We start from the raw sequence: 12,007 nt of genomic DNA, 5'->3' as shown, positions 1-12,007 counted from the left end.
TCTTTTTTGGAATAAGGCTTTAACACCAAAAAATCTAAGTGCTCTGAATACTTTCTGGATACACTGTATATGCTGTCCCTTTAAAGAAACAATGAACATTCTGCACATTACTGTTGTAAAAGTTGCACAGATCATGACTTGCTCCGACGTCACAAAAGTGGAATTTGGAATTTTAGTGAGCATAGATGAACTTTCTTCTGATGAATAGAGGAGACGTGTCAATGATTTGTTTGTGTTTCTGTGTTTACATGAACCTTCTGCTAGGCTCCATTCAGACAGCAGATCTTAATGCACAATTTGGATTTTTTTGGTGAAATCTGATTTTTTTGTCTGCTCGTTCATATTACACAAATGCTACTAGTTTTGACCCGCACGCGCAAAAGAGGTCCTGATGTAATATGTGACCACGCAGGCACGCACTGTGTTTACAGAAGTAAGTAAGTTTTTCCCACTGTTTCTCCTCCTGGGATGCAGAATTGTGACATTTGTTTGCATTTCAATGACGTAAAGGTCAGATAAATGCAACCTGGCTGTTCAAACTGAAGTCGCATTGCAAAATATCGCATCTGTATCGGGGCGGCCATGGCTCAGATGGTAGAGCAGGTCGTCCAGTAACCGAATGGTTGGCTATGGCTGCGGCTACAAATGTAGTTTACGACAATCAGAGTGTGAAAGTGTGAACGAATGGATTCACTGTATGTGCTTTGACTATGCGTTCATAGAAAAGCGCTATAGAAATCTAATCCATTATTATTCTATCGAATTTATGACCACATATGAAAATGGCCTGGGTTGGATTTGAAAAAATCAGATTTGTGCTGTTCAAACTGTTTTTAACAGTGTTTTTGTACCTTGGGGTCGGGACCCCATGTGGGGTTGCCTGGAATTCAAATGGGGTCGCCTGAAATTTCTAGTAACTGATACAAAATTTAAAAAAAAATTACTAATAAACAATATATGGTGAGTTGACAGAGACAATCCCAATCCATAAAAGACGTGACAAACTGTGAGGCTGAAACTGAAGCACTGTGGTACTGTTTATCTTTCAAATGTTCACTGTGGTCAGTTTCAGATGCTGCAGCTCTTTCATAATTCATAGTTTGAGTTATTGTTTGTTCAGTATTAATTGTCAGCCTTGTAAATCCAAGCTGGGCTGACTGTACATATCCTGACCAAGGAAAATAAAATTCTCACTTTGTTCAGTAATCTACACCTGGCTTTTCTGCTTCCATCCATAATAATATACATTATATAGACTAAATGTCATCTAAAATTAACATTTATTTGTGACATAGTATAGCAAACTATTACATGATCAAAAACAAATTAATTTTAGAAAAAACGTGTCCGTTTTGAATGTCTGGGGTCGCCAGAAATTTGTGATGTTAAAATGGGGTCACAAGCATATTTATCATATATCACAAGAATATTTCCCCTATAAATTTATCAGTCCACTCCTTTTTTTTTTTTTCACATTTTACTCTAATATTTAGTGTGGCCCCCCTTGACAAAAATACTAAATATCAAAAGACTAAATATTAAAGTAAAATGTAAAAAAAGACTGGACTGACAAAATTTGTAGGTGAAACATTTTCAGTACCTTTGCCTTTACCTTTTCCAATGGCAAAAAAGTGAAATTCAGGCTCTGGGAAACAATAAACCACCAGTTTCTTAAGATTTGACAAGTGTTCTAATATTTTTGCACACTACTGTATATGTGGAAACAGAGTTAGCTAATGGCAACAAAGAAGCAGCTCCCAGTCCAAAACAGAACCCAACACAGACGTCATTCATGTTTGAGGACAAATTTGACATATCACACCTTTAAAGTCGATATAGTAAGACATGAAATATAACTATATGTTGAATTTCTGCTTCTCTTATTGTACTGGCATGAAATAGAATCACAGGAATTCTTTTTTTGGCCCAAAATTATGACCTGGTTTACTTGAAAGAAGCAGTGAAGCACTAATGCAGAGTCTGAATATGTGCGAGCCGAGCCTACTCTGACCCCATAGCCCGAGGCCCTCTGAGCATGATATTTTGGTTAAAATTTCCTGTAGGCGGTAATACGACACAAGTTCACAGGAGATACAGTACGGCTCATATTCTACAGTAAGAAACATGATATCCATCACTGTATGGTGTTGCAACAGTCTGTTCTTTATCTTTAAAAGAATAGGACACTGGTGCAAATAAGAGACAGAATCTTACTGTTTCATTGTACGAGTCAAATGTGGGTGCGTGATGTTGCAGGTGCGTTACATGGAAGTGTGTTTTTAACAATGCGGCATCACTTCAGACTAAAGGTGCAGGTTAAAGTCAAGTGGAAACTGAAGAAGATGAGGGCACGACTCAAAATATACTTCAGAGAAACGACACTCAATAAGCCAAGTGTGTAGGTTTGATCGATTAGCACCTGTAAGCCAAGCGGGAACTACTTCTCGACACATCCATTCGTTTCATAAAAGATAAACATCTTTTTTCTTCCGCCCCTGCTTTCACCATTTTACTTCCCTCCTCCTCCTCCTCCTCCTCCTCCTCCTCCTCCTCCTCCTCCTTTTCCTCATCTCTCTCTGTCCCTCTTCCTCTATGGATGAGTGGTGATATTCCCGTGGGATAGTGAAGGTGGAGAGATTTCCAGGGCTGTTGCTTCATCGTCCCAAATAAAGCAGGGAACATGTTCAGACCACTGTTGAAACCCTCAGACAGAAACTCATTAGAGCTGGTATGCCCTCCTTACACACATACTGCCCTTTGTTATGCTGCGACAGATTTTTTTAGTATTCACTCTGCATCATCCACTTTATTTATCCTCCTTATCCCTTTATGTAGTTTATTTGCTTCTTGCTTTTTGTGATATTTCATTCTTGATGCTAATAATCACAAACCAAATGGCTAAATAAAATAAAAAAGTACTTTTTTTTTTTTTAAGCTGCACTGATTTTTATTAGTGAAGTGTAAATATGTAAGTTTTGTGTGTTCAATGTAAAACTAGAAAATGTACATTTCCTGAAAATTTAATCAAAATCCTTCCAGAACTTTCTGAGTTATCTTACAAACAAACAAACAAACAAACAAACAAACAAACAAACAAACAAACAAACCAAGATGAAAACATATCCTCCTTGGCAGAGGTAAAAATTAGATTCAATGTATGATCAATAATGCCAAATCAGTCTACTGGATCTCATTTTAATTGGTTTCCTGACACAATAAGAATAGTATTAAATGGTTCCTATGTCCAAACCATATTTCTTGTCTCCTGTCTTAGTTGTGGTGATGAATACAACTCCAAAACTTTACTGTTCTTGACTAAAATCCTCTTTTCAATCACTGATTTTTAGTGTTTTGTACTGAATTTTTGAGCCCGTAATATATTTGTATGATACAAATCTATTGGACAAAAACTCTTGGCTAACTCAATTTCGAAACTAACAGGTGTTTTGCTTGCTAATATACAAGATGACATGATTTTTCTGTAAAAATCCTTACCTTTAATTTTCCACTTCATGTTTTTAAATTCCTCACTACAGCAGCAACAGTGCAGCGCTTGTTCATGTTACTTTAAAAATGGAGCTAGCTAACATCAACAAATAGTCTGCTCCCATCAAAAACCATACTCCCACACACATTTTCTATTCTATGTATACTTTTGTTTTTGTTTATATACATATTTTTTTTCTACATTAAAAAGCACTTCACCACTTTGACTGTGGTGCTGAGCTGTTTTTTTTTTTTGTTTTGTTTTGAAAAATGAAAATTTAAAAAACATATTTAAAAAACAAACAAACAAAAAAAAACACTTCAACCTATCAGTATCTGACACCCAGAACAAATTAGGATTCTTCAGCTAAATCTTTGCAAACACAAAACAGATAATAAAAAAGAAATAAATATAAAATTAACCAATATACTTTTCCCTATATTTCACTTTTCTTTAGTGATTGATTACCATTTATTATAATATTATCCTCTTTATTTTGCTTTTTTTTTCAATGAAAATCACATATTTTCCCATATTTAATTAACTGATCCTGTAGATGTTCATAGAAGCTCATATTAAATTTGAGGATTATTATATTAGAAACAGAGAAAACTGAAGAAAAAGTAACTTTTTCAACAAAATATATCAATAACTGAACATAAACCCAGTGTGTCCATCCACTGTCATTGATCAAACTCCATGGGTTTTACTGGTGAATCAGTGTTGCAGAAGATGGTGTTCCCACGGTAACTACAGAGCCCCTGAACGTCCGAATGGGTCATATCTGATGACCATGAAAAGATGAAGAACTTATTTTACACCACTTATTTCCATGTATTGATAGGATTAGTGGATCAGCAGGTATTAAACAGTTTAGATCAGTAGATGGTTTTAGTCGCATGTGGCTGTTTGGGTCTTGTATGGATTTAAGCATATATAAATAATTTCTGAGTCTGTACTGATATTTTGCTGAAGTTAAAATCTTGAGGGGAGGAAAAATTTTCCATATTCACCTCTGACTCTTCCCTGTAATCTGTGTTTCTCTCTCTCTCCCTCCCTTTTCCTTTCTTTGCCTCGCGCCCAGTTTCACTCTACATGTCTCAGCTTGTCGAAGACTTAGAGGAACCACACACTCCTTTTCTCTTCAATTCACCGGAACAATCACAACATGCCCTGCTCAAGGGCCACAGCAGCAGGGTGCGTCCCATCACAAACCAGGGACGAGGAGGATTCACGTATGAACGCTGGACTATCCCAGTGACTTGTAGGACGGGCACCACGTCTGTCACTATGGTGATGGAGCTATTTGTTTGGTTTTAATCAATTACTGCACAATATAACTCTTTACTTAATTAAGATTGACATTATTGTATATTCAAGTAAGTAAAAAGTATTAAAATAATTCTGTTAAATATATTTATTTATATTTATTTATATATATATTTTATTTATTTATAAAATCCTGAGAAAGGTTTCACCCCACATTTGTGGACAAGAGTTTCACAACTTTATACAAAAAAAAAAAAGAAAAAAAAGAAAAGAAAACTGTCCACCACAAAGGACATTCCATAAAAATGTTTAAAACTGCATCTGAAAAAACTGTTGCATTATGATGTTTCCAATATAGGAACTTATTTGTTAAAAAACATAAAAAGCTTGTACTTTGCTGACATTTCCTGGGTCTCAGGAGGTTAAGTAACGGGTGCCTTGAAGTATTTCTCAACAAAGGAAGTGGGAATCAGTCCCACATTCATGTTTTTTTTTCTTTATCTGTTTCCTGTTCCATAGTTGCATTGAGATGAAATAACGTGACAACTTGACTTGAAAAACACAAAAACAAATTATCAGAGCAGGAAATGAGAGTTGTGAAATGATGTAAATTGCAGGAGTAAGGAATTGTTTCTGCAAATCAATAAGAAATGTAGGGTACAGTATTTAAAGTAAAGCAAAATAATGTAAAGATCAGATGGAAATTAAATGTTATGTTTAAAGGAAAGGAAGAAAAAAATATTGAAGCATTCAATATTTCTCTAAACTGCCTTGTTATTTATTGAAGGTTCAATTTGTAAGACTTCACATGTTTTTATGTAATATATTGAGTTTTGTGCTGTGAGATGCACATGCTATTTACAGCTTTAACCTTTAATTCTATTTAAAAAAGGACAATTAAGGTTATTTCATCCAGCCTTATGGAACATCTGCACCGAGTGAATGAGAATACAGGACAGAAAACTTTACAAAACATGATCCAAGCAGGTAATGGACTGAATAAATTAAGTCTCACAGAGTGGTATGTGTGTCAGAAAGTGTATGTGAAACTTGCAGCAGTGTATTTGTGTAATGTACTTTTAGGGCAGGATGTCATGACTGTGTTCACTGCCAATGAATCTGTTATTTTCTTGATTTACCAGTAAGTTGTTTGCTTCTATTAAATGTCAAAAATATGTTTAAATATATCGATCAATCAATCAACCACAATCCAAGCATATTCAGTTTATTGTCATATTGGAGGTGAGAGACCAGAGAGGATTCATATTCCAGCACATTAAATGTATTTTAATCATTAACTTTAAGCTTTATAGTCGTGGCGGTGACACAAACTGTTTTTTTGCAAACTTTGCCGATTTAAGATTGTTTTTCTTAAGCTAACTGTCATTTTGTGTCACTGTGGAAACTTTTGTATACAACTGTAGATGATGCTGCATAAAAATGCAACACCTGTGAACAACTGCCAATATTTCTAATAATTCAGAGAAATATACAAAAATTGGCTTTAAGTAGATAATTTTAAATGACATACTGTAAAGCTCAGAAGCATTAGATACATAGATTTTGTAAGGTAAGGACAAGTTAGGGTGGGAATAAGCTTCCAAAATATACCTGAGTGAGGAAAAATAAAATAAAAGGCAACCTTCATCTCTCAAATTACTGCCTATTTTTTTTTTTACTGATTTTACCAAAAAACTTTGTGTGTGACAGTTCAATATGTAAATAAAACTCAATTCATCCCCAAAATGGCTCAGTTAAGTCGCTGTAAGTCGCTTTGGAAAAAAGTGTCTGCCAAATGCATAAACATAAACATAATGGCATCAGTTCAGTGCTGTTTTAACCCTTAAATACCTTGAAATACTTCTATCAACTCCAAAATAAATTTTTCTCTAAATTTTCTCTAACTTTACATTATTGACCATTTTATTATAATACTACCAGTGACTATTACCAGTTTATTATAATACTAAACTCTGCATTCTGCATTTTTCCATGAAAATCTGGTATTTTCCTATCTTTAATTTAATGATCATGTAGATGTTCATAAAATCTCAGAGTAAATTTAAAGTTTATTATATCTAAAAGGAGAAAAATGTAGAAAAAGTTACTTTTTCAGCAAAATATATCTTTAACTGAGCATAAAACAATCATCACCAACCACTGTCATTTGTCAAATTACATGGGTTTCAATGATGAATCAGTGTTTCAGTTGATGACAGTTTCTACGTTCATTACAGAGCCTCCGGACATCCAAATGAGTCATATTTGATGACGATAAAAATGAATTACTTACATGTATTGATAGGACAAATAGTTCAGAAGGTATTATTATTACATCACACGTATATTTTTTTCTTTTTTTTTGTTTTGTTCTTTTATATGGGTATTATTGTTATGCAATGGACAGAGTTTACTTTTAATTTTGAAATTTTTTTGTATGGGTATTGTCATGAACTGGACAGATTATATATATCTATATCTATATCTAGATAGATAGATAGATAGATAGATAGATAGATAGATAGATAGATAGATAGATAGATAGATAGATACACACACACACATATATATATATATGTTAATGTGGGTTTCGTTATGAATTCAATATAGTTTATTTTTAATAAGTATATTACTGGTAAGAAATGGACAGTTTATTTTTTTGTGCATTATTGTTATGGAATGGATAGTTTATTTTTGTTTTATAACATTTGTATTATTGTCATGAAAAGGACAGAGTTTATTTGTGTTTTTTTAATATGTGTATTATTGTCATGAAAAGGACAGAGTTTATTTTTGCTTTTTAATATGTGTATTATTGTCATGAAAAGGACAGAGTTTAGTTTTGCTTTTTATTATATGTATTATTGACATGAAAAGGACAGAGTTTAGTTTAGTTTTTTAATATGTGTATTATTGCCATGAAAAGGACAGAGTTTATTTTTGCTTTTTAATATGTGTATTATTGTCATGAAAAGGACAGAGTTTATTTTTGCTTTTTAATATGTGTATTATTGACATGAAAAGGACAGAGTTTAGTTTAGTTTTTTAATATGTGTATCATTGTCATGAAAAGGACAGAGTTAATTTTTGTTTTTTAATATGTGTATTATTGTCATGAAAAGGACAGAGTTTATTTTTGCTTTTTAATATGTGTATTATTGTCATGAAAAGGACAGAGTTTATTTTTGCTTTTTAATATGTGTATTATTGTCATGAAAAGGACAGAGTTTAGTTTTGCTTTTTATTATGTGTAGTATTGACATGAAAAGGACAGAGTTTAGTTTAGTTTTTTAATATGTGTATCATTGTCATGAAAAGGACAGAGTTAATTTTTGTTTTTTAATGTGTATTACTGTCATGAAAAGGACAGAGTTATTTTTTGTTTTTTAATATGTGTATTATTGTCATGAAAAGGACAGAGTTTATTTTTGCTTTTTAATATGTGTATTATTGACATGAAAAGGACAGAGTTTAGTTTAGTTTTTTAATATGTGTATCATTGTCATGAAAAGGACAGAGTTAATTTTTGTTTTTTAATATGTGTATTATTGTCATGAAAAGGACAGAGTTTATTTTTGCTTTTTAATATGTGTATTATTGTCATAAAAAGGACAGAGTTTATTTTTGTTTTTGAATATGTGTATTATTGTCATGAAAAGGACAGAGTTTATTTTTGTTTTTTAACATTTGTATTATTGTCATGAAAAGGACAGAGTTTATTTTTGCTTTTTAATATGTGTATTATTGTCATGAAAAGGACAGAGTTTATTTTTGCTTTTTAATATGTGTATTATTGACATGAAAAGGACAGAGTTTAGTTTTTTAATATGTGTATCATTGTCATGAAAAGGACAGAGTTAATTTTTGTTTTTTAATATGTGTATTATTGTCATGAAAAGGACAGAGTTTATTTTTGCTTTTTAATATGTGTATTATTGTCATAAAAAGGACAGAGTTTATTTTTGTTTTTGAATATGTGTATTATTGTCATGAAAAGGACAGAGGTTATTTGTTTTTTAATATGTGTATTATTGACATGAAAAGGACAGAGTTTATTTTTTGTTTTTGATATGTGCACTATTACTGCTACAAAATAGGACAGAGTTTACTTAATGTGAAATGCTGCTGCAAAATGGACAATCTATCCTTGATACGTACAGCAATTTTGTGTTTTCTGTAGGAATTTAGGGTAGGTTGAAGGATGGAGATTATCAATTAAACTTCATCCCACTCCTTTTCGAATGTTGGACTTTCTTTTATATAATCCTTTAGTTGTTTGTTTTAATGCAAATTCGAAATAAACAAACAAACAAACAATTATATCATATAATTTTAGATCAGTAGATGCTTTTGGTCAACAAAGGCAGTTTAGGTCTTTGAGCGTAAATAAGACAAAAAGTCAGCAGGGGTTATTTCAGTCCTTATAAACATGATCTCCCAGTCACATCCGGCTGCATGCACCTGCTATTGTAGGACTAAAGACGCTCCTGCCAGAGAAAAGCACCTGCTACTGATAGAGGGGGGAGGTGAGGAGGGAAAGCGGGGGAGGGCAGGGAGTGACAGTCATGCCTTCAAGACAAATGTGGTGTGGTTTGTCACCCGTTAAAAGAAAAAAAAAAAAATCAAGGCAAAAGAAAAGTGTCAATGGAAGACAGGAGAAGATGTGAAGAGGAGGAGGTGAAGTGAGGAGGGTGTAGGAGACGGGGGAGTTGTCGTCTCCCGCAACGAGTTTAACCTGAATCCAAAGCTAACAAGATGCCGTGATTGCAGGGTGCTGAAAATATGAAGGAACAGCCAAAGACAACAGAAAAAAGAAAATTAAACACAGTCTTTTGTTCAGTCTGCTCCCTTCCCTCTCCTCAGGTTTCAGACAGACAAGGTCTCTCTCTGTTTTTTCTCTCGCTCCTTCTGTCTGGTTTTCCGTCTGACAGTCATCAACGCCAACACACGTCCTTCACTCCCAAAGAGCAGGTTTTAAAGACCCAGATACAGATATGGGAGACAGGATAAAGATATGCTGCAAAGCCAGACACTGAGGAAACATCAACCTCTATGTCATACAGTCATAGGAGATAATTCCAGAAGTGTTCCATACATGCACCAATAAGGCATGCATGTGCAGTGATGTTACATAATTTAAGACGTAATATCACAATGTTAAACTCCAGCATTCACAATGAACTAGGATGTGTGCTACGCTGTTCATTATGCACCATGTTTTCCAGACTCCCATGCATTAAAGGAAACATCACTTGTGGGTCTACTTTAGCTCCTGGGTGGCGTTCCATGTAAAGTAAACCTTAGTGCTTAAAATTCACTGTTCTGATTAGAGCTGCACAATATATCAAAAAAATATTGTTATTGTGATAATGGAGTGTGCAATTTTCATATCGCAAAGACGTAATTTGCGATCATTTTTAAAAATTACACATCATAGGGTACCAGAGTGGTTTTCTCTATCACTCTAACATGCTGTTGTACATGCATGTTTTTCTGGCAAAAAAACTAAGTAATACTACTGCTGCAGGTTGAATGCAAGTTTACATGTAATTAAAAGAATGATATTTTGCTTTTTTAAATGGAATTATACATTTTAAAACATTTCCCTGTGGTCTACATAAACTGTAAATGCTATACTTGGGTCTGAATTCTTCATTAATTCAACTCCACAGGTCCATCTTCAACCCTATTTCTGAGTAATGACACCAGAAAGGTCGTTTTGAGCGCTGGCCCTTTAAATGCAAATGAGCCACTTCTCACCCCGCCCCCTCCAGGTTGTTGGCTGTGCTGCTCTGTCCCGATCAACCAACAACTGAACATTTTAGGTAATAGGCTCTAAGTTTGGACATATTTTCAGTATGGACTACAACCGCTGCTGCTGGCAAACAATTATGTCGTACTCTGAGAAATGTTCGTCAGAAGTCTTGACCTTATATGTGCAAATGTTTTGACAACTAGCTATAGATGTAACAAATTAAGCAGGAATTAAAACTGGTTGTAGAAATCCACTTGATTTTTGCCAAAATGAATATAAAGATAGCTTTGCAGCACCTGGAGGGTTCAAATTCAAACTTTATGAACTATTAGGGTCCAAATACACAAATAAATGAACCAAAGACTAATAAAAGTGGGTTTAGCAAAATATGACCCCTTTAATGGAAACATCACTTGCGGGTCTACTTTAGCTCCTGGGTTGCTTTCCTTCTAAAGTAAACCATAGTGCTCAATTAAAATTCACTGTTCTAATCAGGGCTGCACAATATATCAAAAAAATATCATTATCGCGATAACGGAGTGTGCAATATTCATATCACCAAGATGTGCAATCATTTAATTATTTTCTTTTTCTTTTTTTCATTTAGTTTCTGTTTTACACACCATGGGGTACCAGAGTGGTTTTCTCTATCATTCTAACATGCTAGTTTTTCTGGCAAAAAAACTAAAGTAATGCTACTGCTGCAGGTTGAATGCCAGTTTAAATGTTATTAATGGTGAAAAGAAACCATACTACTCACAACTCCATTCATACCATATGGACCATCTCATTCAATTAAACATGCACATATCCATCACACACACTCTTAAATACCTCATGCACTTGCACCCCCCCCCCCCCCCCCCCCCGCCCCCAAAGTTGACCATGTCTTTGCAAAAAATGCTGCTGTCATTGTAAGGTCTGTGTATTTCCTACATCTTCATATGTCCAATAAGCTTTGCATATGTTACATATTACAGGGGTTGGACAAAATAATGGAAACACCTTCACCTCAAGATGATAATGCCCCAATCCATACAGCTAGAATTGTTAAAGAATGGCATGAGGAACATTCTAATGAAGTTGAGCATCTCATATGGCCGGCACAGTCCCCAGACCTCAACATTATTGAGCATTTATGGTCAGTTTTAGACATTCAAGTAAGACGTCGATTTCCACCGCCATCGTCTCTAAAAGAGTTGGAGGGTATTCTAACTGAAGAATAGCTTAAAATTCCTTTGGAAACAATTCACAAGTTGTATGAATCAATACCTCGGAGAATTGAGGCTGTAATTGCCACAAAAGGCGGACCTACACCATATTAAATTATATTTTGTTGATTTTTTTAAGGTGTTTCCATTATTTTGTTCAACCCCTGTATGTGTTGTCCACTATTGTTGTGTGAAATGTGGGTTGTGTAAATATGTGTTACTTTTTGCAAATTAGGAAAAAACAAAACATTAATGTTGAAAAGATGTGGATATTTTCAGAGCACA

At 34.1% G+C, this 12,007-nt stretch overlaps 1 long non-coding RNA gene across 1 annotated transcript; it reads right to left on the bottom strand.

Moving 5' to 3' along the window:
- Nucleotides 1-11,111: 11,111 nt before the first annotated feature.
- LOC115414163 (uncharacterized) lies at nt 11,112-12,007 on the bottom strand. The gene is made up of 2 exons (XR_003934583.1): nt 11,971-12,007; nt 11,112-11,206 (listed from the first exon to the last, which is right to left on the bottom strand). It is a non-coding gene; the product is annotated as an uncharacterized LOC115414163 (long non-coding RNA).

The sequence above is a fragment of the Sphaeramia orbicularis genome, chromosome 22, assembly GCF_902148855.1.
Source record: "Sphaeramia orbicularis chromosome 22, fSphaOr1.1, whole genome shotgun sequence".
Taxonomy (NCBI): Eukaryota; Metazoa; Chordata; class Actinopteri; order Kurtiformes; family Apogonidae; genus Sphaeramia; species Sphaeramia orbicularis.
The sequence above is the reverse complement of the archived record's forward strand: the minus strand, read 5'-3'. Positions and strand labels throughout refer to the sequence as shown.